Source organism: Pelodiscus sinensis, chromosome 28 (genome assembly GCF_049634645.1).
Source record: "Pelodiscus sinensis isolate JC-2024 chromosome 28, ASM4963464v1, whole genome shotgun sequence".
Classification (NCBI taxonomy): domain Eukaryota; kingdom Metazoa; phylum Chordata; order Testudines; family Trionychidae; genus Pelodiscus; species Pelodiscus sinensis.
Window position 1 is genome coordinate 16,381,620 of NC_134738.1, and position 21,528 is coordinate 16,403,147.

General features: G+C 51.4%; 1 protein-coding gene and 1 long non-coding RNA gene across 4 annotated transcripts in view; one reads left to right on the forward strand and one right to left on the reverse strand.

Annotated features, from left to right (window-relative positions):
* Positions 1 to 21,528, reverse strand: part of LOC102452957 (secreted frizzled-related protein 1) — a 270,863-nt gene that overhangs the window by 231,859 nt on the left and 17,476 nt on the right. The window lies entirely within an intron of this gene.
* LOC112544159 (uncharacterized) lies at positions 12,987 to 15,443 on the forward strand. Its single transcript, XR_003087467.2, has 3 exons — positions 12,987 to 13,107; positions 13,800 to 13,877; positions 15,358 to 15,443. It is a non-coding gene; the product is annotated as an uncharacterized LOC112544159 (long non-coding RNA).

Consider the following 21,528-nt stretch of genomic DNA (forward strand, 5'->3'; position numbering starts at 1 on the left):
GTTATTTCAAAATAGCATAGTCCACGTCTACACAGCCAGCTGTTACTTCGACATAGTGTCAAAATACTAAAAAACCCATCAAATGGTCTGGTAGCACTTTATAGACTAACAAAACATGTGGATGGGATCGTGGGCACAGCCCACATCTTCAGATGGCCAGAGATGACTGGAGGACTTCTTACTCCGACTCCTGTAACCCTCTTTGTACAGGAGTAAGGGAAGTCAGAGGAAAAGTGCTCTATTTCGAAATCAGTGCTGTGTAGACATGCCCAATTTCAAAATAAGCTGTTTCAAAATAAGCTACGCAATTGACAGAGCTCAATTTGCGTAGCTTATTTCAAGTGAAGCCCTGCTGTGTAGACACGCCCTTGGTGAGCTGGATTCTCACAATTCTCTGTCTGATGAATATGCAGGTTGTCAGCCGCCTGGCCACAAAGGACATGTCCTGCACACAGCAGGACCTGGCCAACTCCTCTGCTTTTTGCATGGGCAGTGATGGCAATTAGGAATCTTTAGCTAGTGGCTTGATTCATCCCAACTCAAGCTAACTGCAGCTGCTGCCTGATGCTGCAGGGTTAACACTGGGTACTTAAGGTAGGGCCCCTTGTGTTGTGGCTTTATTAAAAATAATGGTTGGGGCAGGGGAGACCAATGTGCAAATCGTCATAAGGGAGCCCTGGCCTGGCACACGCTGCTCCCATCCCAATAAACACCTTCACTCCCGGCAACAGGCAAGGAGAGGAGGAGACAGGTTTAAATAAAGTCAGTCATCAGGACTGATTGAATCTTGGCTCCAGAGTCCAACTGAGCTGCCAACACAAACAGCTTCCTTCCCTTGGAGCCCCAGCCCTCCAGCTCCCCCAGCATTAAACCAAATTCAGCTTGAGATGGTCTTGACAACCTAATGCCAGATGGGAGACGGAGACTGAGGCTGGAGGAACTGAAATTGACTCCCCAGGAAGCTCTTGCTCATGCTGCCTCTGTTTTCAGCCGTCTCATGCAGGCAGGTACCGACCCCCGAGAGAGCTCAGTACAAAGGGCTATTTATTGCCCTTCCCGGCCTAGGAGCTGGGTTGCCCGCATCTCGCCTGCAAAGACAGCATGGACGGGGACTGGCTGGAGGGGGCTGCGCCAGTGCAAGCTCTGCATCTGGGCAACCGGCACTAGCTTGCAGACACCCACCAGCGCTGCCAGCTCTCGTGGTTCTGGCATTAGTCCTGGGTTCATTATTGTTTTCCTTAAAGCCCCAGCTCCCAGAGCCATGTGGATCTGTGATGGTTTCAGCCTCAATCGTAAAAAAAAGCAAGTTTCTAGCCTTCATTGCTGTGTAGAATGGGATCCCAGTGCACCTTGAGGGCTCTACAACCAGGAGTGAATACAAAGAACACCAGCTCTGTTATCTGTACACAAGCTCATGATTTTGGGTGAGCCCGACTCATGATCTTTCAAGACTTGGGACTGGCAATACTGCCCCCACTACTGACCAAGTACGATCTGCGCCTGCTTCCCTCCCTCCAACTAGTGACTCGGTACAAGTACTTGAGTTCTACCGCCAGGGTCCAGAAAGTGCTGCTCGCCTGTGTAGTGCAGCGGGGCAGAAAACAGCAGTGACACTGGGCTAGCACATGGCAAGTCACTTGGCAGCACGAGAGCAGAGCACAGAAGGCTCAGGAGCCGGTGAGAAATGCTCCCATCTCCCTGCAACAGCACAGCAAGCCAGCAAGGCAGCTCTCTCCCAGACAAAGGCCCTGCCCGGTATTGCTTCAGGAGAGGGAGTCCCACTGCAGGCCTGCTTCCATGAGAGCCTGAGGTCTGCTCTCGTGCAGGAACAAGCCCCAGTGGACAGGCAGTGCCGGGTGCTGGAGCTGTTTGCCCTCACATGGAAATGCGCACAAGCCTCTCTTTGCAAGATGGTCCTGAGGGCTAGCTGCACCTCATCACCCCCAGCTGCTGCAGCAGAACCCCCATCGTGATCTGGCCAGCGCTGAACCATTAACCCCCCCTTTGCCAGTCCCCATAGGGCCGGTTCCCAGAGGTGCACAAAGCACCCCTCCTCCAGCTGATCCCATTTTAACTCCTCCGGCTGCTCACACAGACTGAAGAGGGTTTTGCTACCTTGTTGTCTCTGGTGGTCAGTCTGAAGTATGTTTTCCAGCTCCACTATTCAAGGTATTTCTACAGTGCTGATACTGGAGAATTTTATTTCGCAGTCCCTTCCTTTATGGGGGCTCTCTGAGGTGGACGGACACACACACACACACACACACACACACCTCTCCCTCTCCCTCATCCCCCCACATAGTTCTCTCTCCCTCTTGCTCTCACATACACCCCCCCAGAATGCACACTCTCTCTCTCTCAAACACACACACACACTCTCTCACACATACCAGAGACTGTGTGTGCACGCACACACACACAGCAGAGTGCGCTCTCCGTCCCCGCTCTCTCAAACACATACACACACTCTCACACACACCAGAGACTGCGCGAGCACACACACAGCAAAGTGCTCTCCCTCTCTCTCACACATACACCCCCCAGAGCTGACCAAACTCCTATCCAAAGCAACTTGAGAGCAGCCGAGCAGGTCTCCTGCGGCTTAGATAGTCATAATGTCATTGTGGATGCAAGGTAACAGGGGCATGGGTCGTTGGAATGAATAAAGGGTGCCACCTTAAGGGATGTTTCTGCAGATCCTGGGCAGCCTTTTCCAAGCTCTGCTACACACAGCCAGCTGCATTCACTTCAGTGCATCTAGACATGTATGAATGAGCCTCCGAGGCTGGTTGTTAACCCTTCTCACAGAGGAAAGAGGAAAGAGGAAAGAGGAAAGGACATTAGCAAATGGAATTCTGGTTTAATGTTTCATTTCCTTTTCAGCTGAGCATGAAACTAGTCTTTAAGCCAGATAAAGCAGCGCGCGCACATGCACTCGCATCCCCTCCACATATGAACTCAGTGAGGAGCTGTTAACTTCCAGTGGCGACAGAACATAGAGCAATTACCATTCACTCCCCACTGGTGGCCCAAATGGAACCATGAGCAAACTGCATCCGCCCCCATCCCTAGTAACAAACTCAGAGCTACAGGGACTCATCAGGTGTAATGCCCAGAACACAGCAAAGCTTCTGCCACATCCCAGGAGAGATGGTTACAGAGAGAACCTGTTCTTGTGCTGCTGCAGCAATAGAAGCCAACCACTTTCAGGATTACATACAAGACAGTGAAGGCTACTTAACATCAGAGGTCACTAAGCCAGGCCTTGTATGCAATAGGGATGTATGAATTTAAGCAGTTAACTGGTTAACAGTTAACTCCCACAGGGCCAGTGCCCAGTAGCCTGCGAGGCCTGTGGCACACCATGTAACTGATGGAATTGTAATTATACAGCTAGTATATTTTAGCCATTTTTACACCCCTAGTATGCAACATCACAGTGCTGCTGAAATGTTCCAAGGGCAGCAATATAAGAATGTTAAAATCAGCCACACTGGGCCAGGCCAATGGTCCATCTAGCAACCAGTATCCTACCTCCCGACATATGAGACACACAGATAGAGATGTATACAGTGCTGTAGACACTAAGGATGTTAGCGTATAGTCATTTAAACGATTAACTGATAAGCCTGGGCTTATCAATTAATTCTAACTGCACACACACACTCTTGCTGCCTCTGTAGTAGGGTGCAAGGGGCATTTCTCTGATCGGTCTTCTCCAGCATAAGGCCCTTTCTCATGATAGTACAGACCAGATCTGTTGTACGTCTCCATGACCAGCCAGCCAACATCATGCATCCCACTGCACTAGCATGAGAAAGCACATGGCTCCTCGCTTGCGCCTGCCTCTCAGACTGCACAAAGAGGAGGACTTTCAATCCACTGGGCAACTCCCCAAGGGAGAAGCACATGGGGCTGATGTGACATGGTCCCAGAATGGAGGCTCCTCTGTAGCATGTCCTCTTGGACTGCCAGAGCTGCAACCATGTTCCTAGAATAGCAAGATAAGCCCTGATCACCAGGGCTGCAGCTAGATGAAGTTATTATTCATTGCTCACATCAGAGTAGCCCTCAGACCAGGCTGGCACCACTCAGTGCTAGGCGAGACGTAGTCGCTGCCACAAAGTGATGACAAACTATGTGAACCAGACCACAGCACTAAGCATTCTCCCAAGATCGGAGGTACTGAGACACCCCACGGACACCAGGTCACTGGAGGTCCAATCCAAAGACCCAAAGACCAGTCATTCTCCCTAATCTGCTGGGTAGCTCCTACAAGCCCCCTTTTCACACGGCGCTCTAGCTACAAAATCTACTCAGTGCTTTGGCCCCAACACAGCAAGGTACATATGTACTTGACTAACTTATGAGCATCTGGTTAGTGTCACTGACAGCTCCCCTCCCCCCCCCCAGCAAAACTGGGGCTATCAGAACAGCCAGATATGGCCAGACCAACGATTTCTCTAGCCCAGCATCCTGCCTGCCCACAGTGGCCAACGCCAGGTGTGTCAGAGGGAATGAACGAGACAATCACCAAGTGCTCTTTCCCCTGTCACCCAGTCACACGTTTACGTCCTGAGTTGAAGTGGGCTGCTGGGGACAAGGAGCGGTTGTGTTCCTGTTTGGCCTAGGGTTTCCTTTCATTTCATAAGAGATGCGCCGGCTGCAGCTGGGCTCACCTTGACACAACCCTGACCAGCTGAGAGGCTCATCTACCCTCCCCAGACAAGGGTTTAGACAGCAGCTGCTAAAACGGCCACAACTGCGTAGCAGCAGAGGTGGCAGCCCCACACTATACTGCATTTCGGAGTGAAAGGAGCAAGCTGCTGCCCCAGCAGACAGACGCTGGCTAGCAGGACTCATGCTAGCACTAGCCAGAACTTGTGGGGGGGAAACTCCGGATGTGAAGTCTAGTGAGTGGGGCAGGTTCACAGCCTGAGTGTGTGCATGGAGTTGATTCTTCCCCAGCATTCCTGCCTCCAGACGCTGCACCAGGGCAGAAGAGCACAGCGCTGTCTGAGATGGCTCTAGTTCCCATGCTCCAGAGGGCAGCTGGGACTCAGGAGCTCCCAACTCCCTAAGGGTGAGTGAAACCAACGTGCAGTACAATTTTCTGCCTGAGGTTAGGATGTTCATACCTGCACTGGACCATGATCGGACTCCAGGCCGGCCCTGCTCTTCCCAGCACAGCATGTTCACATTAGTGGTTTGCACTGGGCAATGTTTCCAGGCCAAGCAGGCCTGCATCCTCCCCAGCATCCCTCAGCCCTATCCTAGCACCCACCACATCTTCCCCTGGCATCCCCATCTGGGCCCCTGGTCCTGTCCACATCCACTCTGCTTTCCACTTTGTCCTTTTGTTTTTGCCTCACTCCCTGGAGCACAAAGAGCATGCTTGAGAGACAAGCCAATGGCTAGAGCTGCTCAGCCCTGACACCACCATGTTTCCAGGAGCACTGGGTCAAAGTTCTCCTCTGCTAAGATAACAGGCAGCCCTGCTAGAGTGAAGCCAGGAATTTGGCCTTGACTACAAAGGGCCTGTATCAGATTGTAGCCGAGCTCCACTATCGCTAATGCAGGGCGAGTAGTAAGTACTGAAGATATAAAAGTGTCCTTTCTGATTTCCGCTCACATGAAACAGGATCTATGAAAATGTTTGTTCACTCTGAATGAAATTAGTCTTGGCAGTGACCGCTCCAGAAAAAGCAAAGGCCCCAGAAGTTGGTTGGACTCCAGTCTGGGAGAGCGCAAGACGTTTTTCATCACTCCTACAATTCTTTATCAATAGTCTTCAAGGCTCAGGCTGTCAAACCCCATCTCCCAAATGTGGAAGGAGGAAACTCAGCCTCTCCAGCTTTGCCACAGAGCTTCCTGAGAGCTTAGATAAACCTGGCCTCACATTCCCACAGTCCAGGGCCTGCCAAGTTCCCTTCCCCATGAAATTTTCAGGAGAGATGCAGTGACTTCTTCAGCGCTTTCACACACCATGTTGGAAGAAGCGTGGCTGTGCTCAGAAGCCCTCTGAGGGTGGGATGAGGTGGGCTGTCTGGTATGCTCGCATCAGATTCAGAATGTGTTGGTGGGTGGGCTAGTAACCCAGGCCCATGCACACCCCTCCCCTATCTGTCATGGTACTTATGTGCCCCCCATCCCATGAGATAGGAGCATATGACCACACCCATATGCAGGGATGGCTGTGCCGTACGCGGGTCTGGACCCAGACCCTCCTTCAGCTAGGATGATCTAGTTTGCTATTTGTCTGAAAGCACGTGGAAGTACAGTCAGTGCGCCACAGGACGCATACAAGGCACTATTCCTGCTCTGAAGAGCGACCAGTCCTTGGCAGAGAGGCCTGTGATTTGTGAGCAAAAGGGTCCAGGTTCTGCTGCTCCACTCCACTGACAGCAAAGAAGATGTGAGGTTGACTGGGAAGGCAGAATTGAAGGATCCTTTCTCTCTTCCCCCTGCTACACTTCACAGAATCATAGAACCGGAAGGGACCTCAAAAGGCCATCAAGTCCAGTCCCCTGCCCTCACGGCAGGACCAAGCACGATCTAGACCATCCCTGATAAATGTCTGTCTCTATCTATTTGTCCTTTGGGCTCCTAATGGAGCATAGGGCCTCCACAATCATTCTTCATCTCTTGCGATCCTTAGCAATAGTCTTAATTTGATCCTATGGTAAGCCAGCTGCTTTTACTTCGTCCAGGAAACTTCGTCCCCATGTTTGTTTGGGACGTCCCCTTTTCCTCTTTCCCTTTGGATACCATTCTAACGCTCGTCTCATGATAAATTCCTCACAGTCCTTACGCAGGATGTCTGTCTAACCTGCTCTTAAATATCTCCAGTGATGGAGATTCCACAACCTCCTGAGGCAATTTATTCCAGTTTTTAACCACCCTGACTGGTAGGAAGTTTTTCCTAATGTCCAACCTAAACCTCCCTTGCTGCAGTTTAAGCCCATTGCTTCTTGTCCTGTCATCAGAGGCCCAGGAGAACAATTTGTCTCCCTCCTCCTTGTGACACCTTTTTAGATACCTGAAAACTGCTATCATGTCCCCTCTCAGTCGTCTCCTTTCTAAGCAAGCCCAGTTCTTTCAGTCTTCCCTCACAGGTCATGTTTTCTAGACCTTTAATCATTTTTGTTGCTCTTCTCTGGACCTTCTCCAATTGATTTTTTGATCATATAAGATCTCCCAGTTGATTCAAGGTGGTCTCCTGCCACTTTTCATCTTTCCTATGCAGCGGAATAGTTTGCTTTAGGACCCTTAATAATGTCCCTTTTAAAAACTGCCAACTCTCTTCAGTTGTTTTTCCTCTTAGTCTTGCTTCCTATGAAACCTTACCTACCAGCTCTGAGATTACTAAAATCCGCTTTCCTGAAATCCATTGTCTCTATTGTGCTGTTCTCCCTTCTACCATTCCTTAGAATCATGAACTCTATGATTTCATGATCACTTTCACCCAGTCTGCCTTCCACTTTCAAATTCTCAACCAGTTCTTCTCTGTTTGTTAAAATAAAATCAAGAACAACTCCCCTCAGTAGTTTTATCAACCTTCAGAAATAAACAATTTGTCTTTTGCTTTGCTCCAGTTCTTTCCCTCTTGCCAAAGGAACTGGTCGGGCTAATCCCCATCCTGTTTGCAGTTCTGTGCAGCACCAGCAGGCTTTGGTAGGATCCGGCAGCCTTGTTTCTCCCCAAGGGAGACCTTTCAAAGCTCTTCCTCCACCTGGCTACCCTCGCTGCACCCTCGCGCTGACACTATGAATCTTATGCTCCTTTCACTGGGAGAGGAAACTGAAATGTCAGGCCCGGCATCTCCTTAAGCCAATCCACTGCCACAGCGACATTACAGGCTACATGGCGCTCTTGTCTGGAGTCAGGGGGTGGGCTGGAGAGTAAATGGCAAATGTTTCACACTCAAAAACGGCTGTAGGGAAGGGTGTGGTAGGGAAGGCCACAAACCAGGCACCATCGGACACTCACCGAAGTGGAGGGAACTGATGGAATGGGCAACAGGAGACAGCGGTGCTACAAGAGTCCACCACCTCCCTAGCATTAGCTGCAATGAACCAGTCTGGTGCAAGACCACGGCCTTGCTCTGGTGCGAGACACTCCCCTTTCCAATGCCAGAAGCAGGCTGTAGCGCACTCTGGCTTCACACTGAACTGCTGTCCTGGCTGCCTGCCCTGCCTGCAGAGGAAGCGGATGCTGGTCTGCTGGGGTCAGTAGTGCTCGCCCGTACACATAGTGCTGAGTCCTAGTGCGATGCGCCTCAGACAAAGAATCTCCATGCAAGAAGCAGGAGTGAAAGGTCCAGGCCGACTGGGCTCCATAGGCAGGATCAAAGGGGAAGCAGCTGGGGGTGGCTCCCAGCTCACACAGAGGTGCTTGCGCTAGCAGTGTGGCTGCAGAACTCCAGACAGCAGCTTGGGCTGGCGGACTCAGGACAGCCCCATGTGGGCCCGTGAGACTCCAGAATGCTACAGTTGTTACTGCACTAGTGTCACATTACCGAATTGGAGGGAAGCAGACAGATCGCTGCTGCACCCCTAGGTGGGGGTGTTGGCCCCAGAAATTGGTATAAAAGGGGGCCGTGTGGGTTATTGAATGGGAGCTTATTGTTTGCTGATCCTCTGTACGCTATTTATGTGAGTGTATAATGTCTGTGTGTGTAGGTAGGAATCTGTAATCTGTGTGGAAGCTGAATATTTCTCTGAATGTGGTTGAGCATTGCTATGGACAGGCTGATTAGCGAGGCCCTGTGGGACAATGGCACTCGATGGGCCAAGGACACACCTAAAGCATGAGGGCGGAGACCTAAGAGCTGCCAGCAGAGAGAGGCTGAGGGTCAGGTGACTTGCTGCATACAAGGAGAGGCCAGGAAGGAGGTATAAAGAGGCCATGTGGTCGATGCCATTTTGTTCTCAGCTCAGCACTTCATCCCAGAGGCAGCACTGCAGGGATTGAAGAGCCCGGAAGACCTGTGAATCCATCCTGATGCTAGGATGTGCAACAAGAACTTTTAAACCAGCAGCTGTGACATCTCTGCTAGAGCCTGCATCGAGGACTGGGAGATTCGGTGCATGTAACGTACTATTCTTTAACAACCTGACTCTCAGGCTTTTCTTTCGTGTGATAATAAACCTTTAGTTGTTAGATGCTAAAGGATTGGCCCAGCGTGATTTGTGGGTAAGATCCAGAGGGTAAATTGACCAGGAATCTGTGGCTGGTTTCTTGGAACCGGACAGAACTTGTTCGGGGTAGGTGGGATTGGGTGCTAGGACCCCTCCACCTGTGTATAGGCCCGGGGCCATCTGGGGCACGGATATTGCTGGGGTGTCGGAGGGGTTTTGTTCATGACGCTTCAGGCAGGCTGCTGAAGCGCTCTGTGGGACTGGTTTGTGGCCTGTTTGGAAAGGTCACCAGTCCGGGGGCTGTAAGGAGCCCCGGATTTGAGCAATTCGCCCTGAGCGGACGATCTCAGCTGTGCCCAGACACGGCCCGGTCCGTCACAACTAGTCTGACCAGAGCTAGCACAGCAAACTGTACTCCTGGGTACTAGCAGCTGGGAAAGGCAGATAACTGCTCTAGAGCTAATGCTGACAACACTGCACATGCCCGGGTGAAAAGAGAGATTTGCTGTCCACAGGTATGGTCTGCTAAAGACAAGTCTGCTCTGTCACAAAAGACAGCATCAGCTCCCAGCCACAAGCCACCAATTTACAGATGAGCCAAGTGTACCATGGCTTACTCTGACTCCACAGCCAGATTATTAGCCCTGTGGGATTACATGCATCGGCAGTCATAGAATCACAAAATCATAGAAGCCTAGGGTTGGAAGAGACCTCAGGAGCTCATCAAGTCCAACCCCTGCTAAAAGCAGGACCATCCCCAACTCAATCACCCCAGCCAGGGCTTTGAAACCTCTAGGGATGGCGATTCTACCACCTTCCTAGGGAACCCGTTCGAGTACTTCACCGCCCTCCTAGTGAAGCAGTTTTTCCTAATATCCAACCTGGACCATCTGCACTGTAACTTGAGACCATTGGGCCTCGTTCTGCCATCCGTCACCACTGAGAACACCCTGGCTCCATCCCCTTTGGACCCCCCTTCAGGCAGTTAAAGGGTTCTTTCAGCCCCCCCTTCCCCATACATACATTTCTCTCCTGAAGACTAAATAAGCCCAGTTACTTCAGCCTCTCCTTCTAAATCATGAGGCCCAGCCCCCTAATTGTTTTAATTCTCTCGAGTGGACTCTCCAGTTTGCCCACAACCCTTCAGTAGAGGGGGACCCAGAACTGGAGGCAATGCTCCAGATGTGACTTCACCAGAGCCGAATAAAGGGGAATAATCACTTCCCTGGATCTGCTGGCAGTGCTCCTCCTAGTGCACCCCAATATGTCAGTAGCCTTCTTGTCTACAAGGGCACGTTGTCAACTCATGTCCAGCTTCCCATCCACTGTCAGACCCAGGTCCTTTTCTGCAGCACTGCCACTTAGCCAGTCGGTGCCTGGCCTGCAGCAGTGCTTGGGATTCCTCCGTTCTAAATGCAGGACTCTGCACCCGTCCTTGTTTCTTTTGGCTCAACCCTCCAATGCCGCACTTAAGGTGAAAGAATCCCATGCACTGCTATGGGCTGAGGACTGGCTAAGCAGCAGCTCTGCAGAAAAAGTCTAGATCACTCTGGACCCTATCCCTCCGTTTGGTGCATCTACCTCTCCCCAGCTGTGTCCCCCTGTCACAATCCAGAAAGTGGAGCCAGGCAGTGGGGAAAACCCTCCTCCATCGGCTGCAGCTCCCTGGCACATGCTGGCAGAAAGAGAGAATGGAAAAACTCAGCTTTTCCTTCGGCCTATCTGCTCCTTCCTTTAAAAACCACTCAAAGCAAGGAAAGCTGCCAGAAGACACATTAGGGCTGTAAGAGAAGAAGGCTGCAAGCAAGGAGCTGTCAGTCAAGGGGAAGAATAAACAGAGGGTATTGGTTTTATTCCAGTCACCACAGCAGTCAGAGACACCGGCTCAGTAGGATCCCCTCCCACCCAGAGAATGGACACGAACAACAAATAAAGGCACAGAGAGAAACAGCCCCAGGAATGGATCCCAGGAGGCTCTGAGATGGATCTGGCCCCAGTGAGGAGTCTGGCCACCGCATGCAGGGGAGGAGATTCCCGGGAGGAGAGGTAGGAGGCCCAGGAGGACATCCCTGCATTCCATGCCCTTGGCATGGTGCAGGCACAATGAAACCTAAGCAGCACATCACACGGAAGCCTCTGACACGACCATTCCAGGAGCTGGCCTACAGCACAGTCAGACACATAATCTGGTGCGAGTAGGCTGCCTTCCAGCTCACGGCATCCTCGAGCACTTTACAAACATGAAAGGCGTGGAAACCCTGCGCTGACCAGGCCAGACCCACAGCAGACATTTGCCCTGCCACTGACAGGCAGCCCTGCCAGGGGTGGGACATGGCAGCAGGCTAGCAGGACCCACGAGGTTAGCGAGAGTCTTCTCTCATACCCACAGTAGGTGCTGGCAAGGGAGGAGCTGAAGAGAAGCTAACACACCTGCACCCAAAGCGCAGTGTTGTGCCCACTGGGGATGAGAAGCACTGAAGGGGAAGTTGACTTCATTATTAGATTCCCTCTCCACGTCAGGACAGCGGCCTGCAGTACTGGGCCCAGCCACCTCTGCAGGGAGACATCCCGTCCACTGGTGGCTCTAAGGAGGTAGGAAGAGCTGAGACAGCTAGGTGATGTGCAGGAGTAAGAGTACCCAGCTTCTCGCCAGGGAGTGGCTAAGGACAGACGGGCTTGGTTAGTGCCTTAAGCCCTTGAGCACCCTGTGTGGTCCGTGGGTCAGTCAGTCTGCTCACAGTGCTGTGCAAGTCACTGCTCTGTTTCTGACTCCCCGTTCCCAGACTGCTCTCGGATCCTGCATGCCGCACAACGCCCCCTCCCCAGAGCCCATTGCTGCCTACCCACCCTGTCCAAGAATGGCCCCCCGCTGCAAGCACAGAGACAGTCCCTCTCCGGGGGAGCAGACAGCCTAACGAAAGCAGAGCCAGAACTACCAGAGCCTAAGTGACAGTTGCAGCAGGGGAGGGAGAACAGAGATTAAGGGAGACCCTTCAATTGCCAAAACTGGCTGAAGAAGCTTCCTATCTTGTGTCCTTCTGAAACCCCTGGAGGGTAGCCCTGGAAGGGCACATTGCAGCTCTCCACAGGTTTCCTCTGCAGGAAGGGCAGGGGCCACTAAAACCAATCTCAGCCATCAGCTTGGTTTTGAAAGCTGGGTACAGCTGTACAGCAGTCCCGGGATCCTTGCACAGAGAACTCAGGAGTGGCCGCGGCAGAGCAGGGCATTGCACCGCTCACTTGTACCAAGTCTGTCACAATGGATATGGGTCTTTGAATGTTACCGTACAACAGCAGTTCTCACTGTAGGTTTTAAGGAAAGAAGAGTCTCACGGATTTTGAGGGCTGGAAGAGCCAGTCAAAGCTCCATCTCTTCCCAGCATCTTTGATGTTATGAAGGGAGATGGTCCATGCAAAAGGACCTAAGGAAAAGCAGCTCCTCTGGCCTCAGCTTAGCTGTGCACGGTCCTGCCCTTGACTCTGGGATTCCCAGCAGGGCTGAGCTTTGCAGCCAGTGTTAGATGGGCTGTTAGGCGAATGTTCTCCTCTATCTTCTCCCTCCTATGAAGCATGCCGGGCTCTCTCCTTCCAGGCTTGCCCCATGGAGGCAATTCACCTTGTCAGGGAGCTGGAAAGTCTTTTGCAGGTTATTTGGCCCTCGAGAGCTGGTGCGGAGGAGAGAACTGATCTATCAACACAGCTGGAAATGTAGCAGCACTGGTTTCACATCACCCAGTTCGTTACAGCAGGAGATGCTTTCTATTCATAACCAGGAGAAAATTGCATTGTGAAGAGAAGCTATTCTGTTCCTGGGGTTCATTATCAGGGATCCGGACAGTGCCAACAGAAAGCTCTCTGGGCATCCTCCAGGAAGCACCGGCAGCCATGACCCCATCAGACATCACAAGTGGAGCAAGGTCTGGCAGTTCTCAGAGGAGCAGCATTCAAGGAACCCTTGGATGCTCCGGTAAGTGCTGCTTCCCTGTGAGTCAGGGCTGCTGGAGGTGCTACCTTCCCCGTGAAGGCAACAGGAGGGTCCTCACCACTTGTGCTCAAGAAAGATCCCCAAACACTTTTCCCAGCCTCAGTGTGTGGACCCCAATGTTCTGACTCCCTAACATTCCTCCTGTGCTTTCAGATGGATACAGTTGCCTTCACTCCATGTCCCAAATAATCGCATAATGTTGCTGTGTAACAGCTGCTGCCTTCCACCCCAGACATGACTGCACGTCAGCAGTGGGGAGACCATGCTTAAGACTAGAGCCTTGACATTGTTGCTGGGAGGCAGGCAAAGCGTTAGAAGTGTAAGCTAGGGTTACAAGAACGAATGGGGAGAGGCTGCAGAGTGGAGAGGTGAGGTGGACCCAGTGACAGCTGCCCTTTATAGTAAGCTTTAGTTTAAACATTTATTGTACGTGTCTGGATTTGACAGAGAATCTGTAACCTGCCAGTTACCAGTGTTTACCTTGGTGGAAATTCACGGGAAATCTCAGTCTGAACAGCTTGGAGTTTATTTTAGTGCCAGATAAACAGTTCTCCTTGATAAATTACCACGTGACAGTGTCCCTCAAAGACTAAACAAAGATCTCAAGCGCAATACAGAGCCCTTTGAGGAACTTTCCAAAAGCTAATGCATCCGTAATTGGTTGCTCTTAACAGGTTGGAGCAGACACCCAGGGCAGGATCTGAAATGTGCTGACACTTCTCCCGCCACTTTCCTCTCTGGTAAAGCCACAGGTAAGATTTACTGTTTATAAATGGTGCTGCTTGCCAAGAGTACTGAAGGTGTTAGCTAAATACCAGGAACATCTGTTAGGAGAGAGGAAATGGACTTACACAGTCCAGCGATGGAGAGGCAGAGAATGACAAAAATCAGAGCCATTCATTGAACAAATGACTCGTGCCCAACAGACATTTTTAGAAGTGACCAGGAGAGAGGTCTCTGAACAGCTTAGCAGATGCTTAACTGGTAGTCGGACTACAAAGAAAGGGCTGGGTAGATGGAGAAAGACATTGCAGACAGATGTGACGGTGTTATCATAGCTCTAGGCACTTCTGAATGTTTCCAGCTTTCCCTCTAGCCATCATCCTCTGGAGGGACAATGGTGGCAGGCCCATGTGCAGTTTGAAACTGTGCAGCTAAAGCAAGAGCAACGAGCTGCTACGCGCCTTCTGGTGCTGTGGGAAGCTCAATCAAATCAGAATCCGGTCTCTGCAGCGTTCCTTGTAAGCTGAGCACTTGGGCAGCCACCCAGGAGAGATTCAAATGCCGCCAAGCTGACTAGCAGAGCATCCACAGCATTCACAGTCAGCACTTTGTGTTTCTACTGGTGGTGCACATTTGCACATGCCTTGGTGCATATAACAAAATTTATTCTGCGCCCAAATGGAAAAATTAGAGGGAACATTGGTCACCTTCACTTGCCTGGCAAGTCTTTAATGATACCAACAAGACTTTTGCTAAAGTATAAAGTGGCAACCCAGATCCATGCACAAAGTTTGGCTGGGTGGTCCACTAGCCAAGACCCACAACTGCAAGTTCCATTGTTACTGCAGGTAAATGACGTGGAAAAAAGACATTTGTTGGTCACAAGAGGACACACAGTGGAAATGAATGGCAGGGTGGATACAGAGAACTAGGGGATTAGCATCACTTGCTGCTGACCTTCTTTCATGCAAGGGTGGCCGGAGTGGGGACAGAGCTCCACTGCCTAGACCTCCCTGCCACATGAACGTGGGAGCAAGACATGAAAGGTTCATATCCTCCCTCTACAACAAGAAGTCATGGCAGATGTTCCCAGGAAGCAGGACAAAGGCCTGAAGAGGAGCCTGGCTGGGGGTGGGTCAATTTGGGCTGGCTTGGGGCACAGGACAAGAGCCAGGCCCCGGCTCTAGGGCCCTCTCCCAACAACAGATTGTGATGGCCGCTTCTGGTGTCCATGCTGACAAGACTGTTCTACGCTGTGTCCCCGCTGACTAATAAACCTGATGTCTGAGAATCCCATCTGACTGCAGATGGAGGGTGCAAAACTCTATCTCTCCCCCAGACTTTGGTAACAGACTGAAAGACCCGTCTGACCCAGGTCTGGGAGAGAAAAAAGCAACAAAGACAACATGGGGAAATATACTCCTATCTGCTGCCAGATGGATGCATTCCTGCCATTATGATGCAACAAAGCTCATGTGTGATGTCATTGCTAAAACAACTTTCTTTCAGATTACACCTGCAACCAGTATACGCTGACCCAATGCCTCTTTCCTGGAACTAACAAGGAAAATAAAAGTATAAAGCAGTATGCCTGGTGGTGTAATGCTGTTTGTTGTATTCATTTCACTATCTAGCTTATTGCATTTGGTTTGGCTTTACATTTTTCTTGAAAAATTAACAGAAAAGTTTTTTTAAACTGTCCAGACTTGGCACATGTATTTCCACAGCAGTCCAGTTTATGAAAAGTCAGATCAAATAAAATGAGTACCAGTGTCTCTGTTACCCTCCAGCCACACACGCTGTGGTGGGTTTACAGATCTGGCGGTTAACCTCCAAATGGTCTGGGGCTCTGAGAACACCAGGAATTCAAGATTTGCCACATCACAGTAAAACGTCCTGGTCTTACCGTGATCTGAATATGCTGTAACTCTGGTTCTGGTCATACGCATTTTTAAAAATCACATTTCAATTGATGTGCATCTGCAGGCACTGCTAATGGGCAAAGGACTCTAGGTAGATTTTAGAAGTGCTGGCACATCCCACTAACCCCAAGTTTCTAGCTCTACACTGAGGAGGATTCTCTGCTCCACCCCCAAACAATTTATATATCCGTGCCCTAGAAAAATATCTGAGTAAAGCCATTAGGAATATTTCTGACAGCTGCTGGCAGGGGCACAAGCCCTCTGACAGCATCTAAGAGTCTGTCCACACTGCCACTAGACCTCTGCAGCTGGCCAGTGCCACCTGACTTAGGCGACGGGCTCCGACTAAAAGGCTGTGGATTAGTAGTGTAGATATTTGGGTTTGGGCTGCAGCCTGGACTCTGGGACTCTCCCACCTCCCAGAGTCTTAGAGCCTGTTCTAAGTTTAACCCAACTGCTCTGTATCCCCACAAACACTGAGAGCGCTAAGGGGAGTTTGCCCCATGACCACATGGCAGTGTGGAATTGTCTCTGAAGGAGTATTTCCATCCCCTGAACTCTGATTACTGAGAAACTCTGTCACAACAAACTGCCTTAGGAATGAATGCCCTGGGCTGTTCTCCTAAGGACCTGACCACTTCTGGTTTGGCCATGCTGGTGGGTTGTGTAAGAGTGGGAAGAATATTCAGACACTGATGACAAGCCTGTGGTTAAATGTTTATTCCTCTTCTCAGGGTTTGCCTGCTAAGGAGATGCCATAATGGCTCATTCCTTGCATTCTAGTCTCTGTAGATGTAATGTGCATTGCAGGGACTTCCAGAAACAGCAAAAAACAGTTGCTTTGAGTCTGCCAGTCTGACTTCAGGGAAACAGCTCTTCCTCCCAGATCTATATATTTTTGCTCCGAGCAAAGGGGTTTCTAGATATTACACTTTCCCTTTAAGTGCACATCTCCGGTGCCTTGAGGCAAGGCTTGTAGCTGTTCCCTGTAGTCAAACGTAAAGTCCAAGTTGGCCTTTTGGGTTTATTAACAGTTGCTTGGATGTTTCTTTGCTGACTCACTCCACATGGGGCTCAGCAGGCATGGACACCACCACTCTTCTGGAAAAGTCCTGGCTGGGTTAAACAGCGTTTGCTTGGTCACAGGGGAAGTCTCTCCCTTTCCAGCCACAGACTGGACGTGCAATGTAATGCTGGCTCCATTTGCTACAGGCAACTCAACTGAGTAGCAAAGTGCAGATGTTCAGCTGAGCCCCCGTGTAAAGACCAGGCATGATCAAATAGGAAACCCGATTGCTAGGAGATAAGAAAGGTGTCTACTTGTAAAGAAAAGCCTCTAGTGCAGAGGTTCACATAGCGTGGTCCGCAACCCTCTTGCACAGAGATGGGCAACAATTTTTTGCCGGGGGCCACTTGGGAAATTTTTGAAGTGGGCCCAGACTGCACAGGAAGAGATGGGGCATTGAGTGGAAGGGGCGGGGCCAATGTGTTTCCAGGTTCCCCACCCCCAGATAATGATTGGTCTTGGGGCGAGGGAGTGCCTTTGTCCCCACCCCATGTTTCCCCAAGGTGCCGAGGCCTCTGGCGTGGGAGGAGACTGCCCTTGCTCCCCTGCCCCTAGGCCAATTAGGACCTGGGGGCGAGAGAGCACGCGAAGCCTTCTACACTCTGCCCCCACCCTTCCAAGAGCACACGGTGCTATGAAGCTTCCCCACCCCCAGGCCCTAATTGGCCTGGGAGCAGGAGAGCAGCAGAGCCTCCGTGGGCCGGATCCACCCACTTGGTTGCCTGGATCCAGCCCACAAGAGGCCCTTTTGTCCACAGGTGGCTCTTGCAGGTGGGCCGGGGGCTCAGGATTCGGCCTGCCATCGCAGCAGGGAGTCCGCGCTGGCCCTCCAGCCCCTCACCCCACTGTGCGGTTGGAGTTCCAACACCGGCTTCCAGCTACAGGGGGGGAAGGGAGGCAAGGGAGCCTCGTGGGCACAGGAGCAGGATGCGGCCCCATGCACTGCTGAGGCTCGCCAGGAGGCTTTCCCCGCTGCTCCCGTTGGCTAGAATCCCAGAGGGGGGTAGTGACTGGCAGCGGTGAGGGGCACGAAGTCAGTTAAGTGCCCCCGATCCCGCTCATGCCCAGACCCCTACCCCCATCCCCTTCACACACACCCCCTCCCACCCAGACACTCACCCCCAGCCTGCTCCTGCACCCAACCTTCTGCCCAGACTCCCCATCCCCAACTCTCTCCTGCACCCAGCCCTCCCACTCAGGCCTTGTACCCATCCTCCCTCCCAGACCCCCGCTCCTGCACTCTCCCTCCCACCCAAACTTCGCACCCCACCCCCTCCTGCACCCATGTTGTGATCATAAGTGGTTGGCTGACGGTCCGCAGAAAGGCTTTGCATTGAGCAGCATGGGCCACGGGTCAAAAAGTTTGAGAACCACTGTTCTAGTTAGAGACAGAGCAATGCGGACAGCAGGCAGCAAGTGCTGCTGTCTGAGATCTGGCCCAGCAATGAGGAGAACCTGTATCGGAGACACCTCAAGGAGAGCTCTAGCCCCATGGAATGCCAGAGAAGCCAAAGAGAATTGCTAAATGGTGGGAGAAGATAGAGGGAGCCAGCAGTCCAGTGCAGAGACATGATCTTATGGAAAACAGGAAAGATTTTCCATTAGAATAAACAAAATTAAAGATGCTGGTGTTCGGCTGCTAATGATCATATGGCCTGATTTCTAGGAAGATACAAAACTCCAGACCGGATCAGATTGGACCCCATCTAGCCTGGTAGCCTGTCCCTGGCAGTAGCTAGTACTAGCTACTCCAGAGTAAGTGCAAGAACCCTGCAGTGGTGGAGTGATGGGCTAACCTGCCTCCAGTAAGTTTCCTCCCACTCTGAGGAGCTGAAGGAGGGTGCATGCCCTACAGCAGAAAAGTTTGTATCCCCTCCCAGACTTTGTTCAGTGTGTATTACAACAGCTCTGGATATTTGTTTCCCCTCCATGAATGTACTTTCCTTTTTGAAGCCTTGGTAATATCTAGTGGCAAATGAGTTCCATGGGATAACTCCAAGTGGAAAAAAGTATTTCCTCCGATCAGTTTGGAATTAGTCTCCTTTCCGCATGTTCTGGTGCTTTGGGACAGGGACGAGAGACGATCCCATCTCTGTCCCATTATTTATTCTGAATACTTTAAGCATGCCTGTACCCTTATTCACCTCTCTCTTCACGAGGGGTAACGGTAGTTCGGACTAGGAAGCCTAGTCCGAGCTACCTAGTCCGTGCCGCGTGTAGCCGCATGGCACGGAGTCCGCACTAGCGGACATTTAAAAATGGCGGCACCCGGCAAGATGCAAATGAAGCCCGGGAAATTCAAATCCCGGGCTTCATTTGCAATTCCTGTTGCCTACATTACCACCCTAGTTCGAACTAGGGTGATAGTGTAGACATACCCTTAGACTGCTTTCTCCCATCTAAAGACAGCAGACTTGCCTGCCATATTGAATTCCAACTCCATTCTGGCTTCCATAGCTGTTACTTGACCCAGTCTGATGCACATGCATTCCCGGGAAGCAATTACACAGGTTTTCCTGTCTATGTTTTTTCATGTTGGAAAAAATCTGCCTTGAACTTGGGACATGTGGCCAACCAAGTCTGTGGAGCCGGCGAGTCAAACATTCATTACCAGCAGGAAAGGTAATGAGGCCTGCATACTGAGAGGGGATTGCATAGCACGCTTTGGCACAAGGCACATTCACGTGTTAATCCGTGCGGAATGCACACCTTGTTCAAAACGCCTTTAAGAACCTTCCAGGAAAGTTACACTTACCAGCAATGATGTCAAAAACAGTTAATGCTAGTTTGACCTGAAAAAAAAACCCAATAATTTTTCTTATAATATTTTTCATTAAGTTCTGTTTACCTGTGACTGTCTGCCTCACATACTAAGCCATCATGGATTTAGGATGCAGCTTCCAACAGCTCTGCATTCTTTTTCTTATTGCTTAAAACTAGCAACACCAGGACTTATTTTTGCTTTCAATAGTTGCAACAGTTGCACGTAGGTTTGGCATGCAAACACATGGCTGATAAAAGAAAGGCATCAGAACAGGCCCCATTTAGGGATTTTCACTCACTCCCTGCTGCAAGTTTCTGCCTTGTCCACCAAAGCACAGATTGAAGCTGGAACGTGACACTTTGAAGTAGATAATGGATTTAACTGAATTCATTGCACAACCAAGCCAGAGCATCCACTAAGGACAGGCCTATTCATCTACCACTCTGCCCTGCAACCCCAGCCTAAGTGCAGGCCTTCAGGCAGCTTAGAAAATCTGGTGTAGTAACCCTCATTCTTGCTCTGAAAGGGGCAGCACAGCCTCTCAGCTATTTTTCTCTACTTGGATAGCCTAGCATCAGGAAGCTTTCCTTGCAAGTCCTGCAGAGCAGTCTGTCAGGCCAAAGGAGTTCAGGGAAACAGCCAAACTCTGGAGTGCTCATCTGGATAACTCTGAAGTTCTAAGCCCCGTGATCATCCTGCAGCCCTGCTCCCCATGAGAGCCGCAGGCAGATGGGACAAGGCTCCCCAGGCCCTGCTCACACTTGCCTGCATTGCACTCACTTGGGAGCAGCTAGCAAGGTTCACAGACTGAGGTGAGAAGCGACAAATACAATCATCTAGTCTGCCCTCTTGCGTCACATTCATAGACTCCCACGCTGCTAACATCACAGCTCAGCCGGCTGCATCTACAGCCACACTCAAGAAACCCACATCTGAGTCCAAACCTTCAGCTCGCCTGGTGCACAGTGGGACACCTGTGGGAGATGCTTTAAAGCAGCGGCTTAACATACCCAGCATTCTGCGTTAGCCGGCGCTGGGGTGCAGCTGGGATGCAGTGAGTGTCTTGTGGGGTGAGAAGAGAATGGCAGTGTGACCCACTGAGCGGATCTGCAGGGAGCTCCCCCCTCCGGCAAGGGAATGCTGAGTGACAGCTTCCTCCTTTCACGGAATGAGGAGGAATGATCACAGACAGTGGCGGGGGAGGAGTCTTTGAAAGGCCGCTTTGAACGGGCTCCAACAGAACTGTCCACCTCAGCCCCTGCTCCCTGGCACTGCTAAATGGCCGGCCAATCAGCTATCAGCCTAGCTGAATATTCCTGACCTCGGCTGGGAGCAGTCAGGGCAGGGTGAGCAGCAGAGCAGCTCTTCTAAAGGCACAGGCTGCCCCAGGGGGCTGCGGGGCTGACAATGGCAGCCAGGAAGGGCTGGAGGGAAAACGCTGCATTTTACATGCAAATGGAGTAACCGGGGGCACTGGCGGGTTCTACGAGCTGCAGCAGTGGCACCAGTCTGTCCCCCATTAGCCAAGGAGCTCGGAGCATCCTCCTCAAGCGGCCCTGGATTCGCCAGGTCTAGACTGTCCAACAGGGGCACAGCCCAGCACAGACACCTCTGAACCCCCATTTTGCTGCTAGCCTGGCTCTGTCCCTCTCTTTAGTGGGGATGGCTCTCTGCTGCCCAAATACGAGGGGCACGTCCCACCGAGCAGCAACATGGCCCCACTCCTGCAAACACCGCCCATCTCAGACGTGGCCTGCGAGGAGTTCACTCGGCTGGGCCCCTTCCATGCAGAGCAGCACAGCCCCTGCTGGGAGTGGGGGGGACGTGCTCTTCCGTTCTCCTCCAGCCGCAGGCACAGGTGAAAGGCTCTTGGGATGTCACTCGCAGTTCCTAATCTTACTTACGCTCCTGGCAGAGCACCAGCAGCA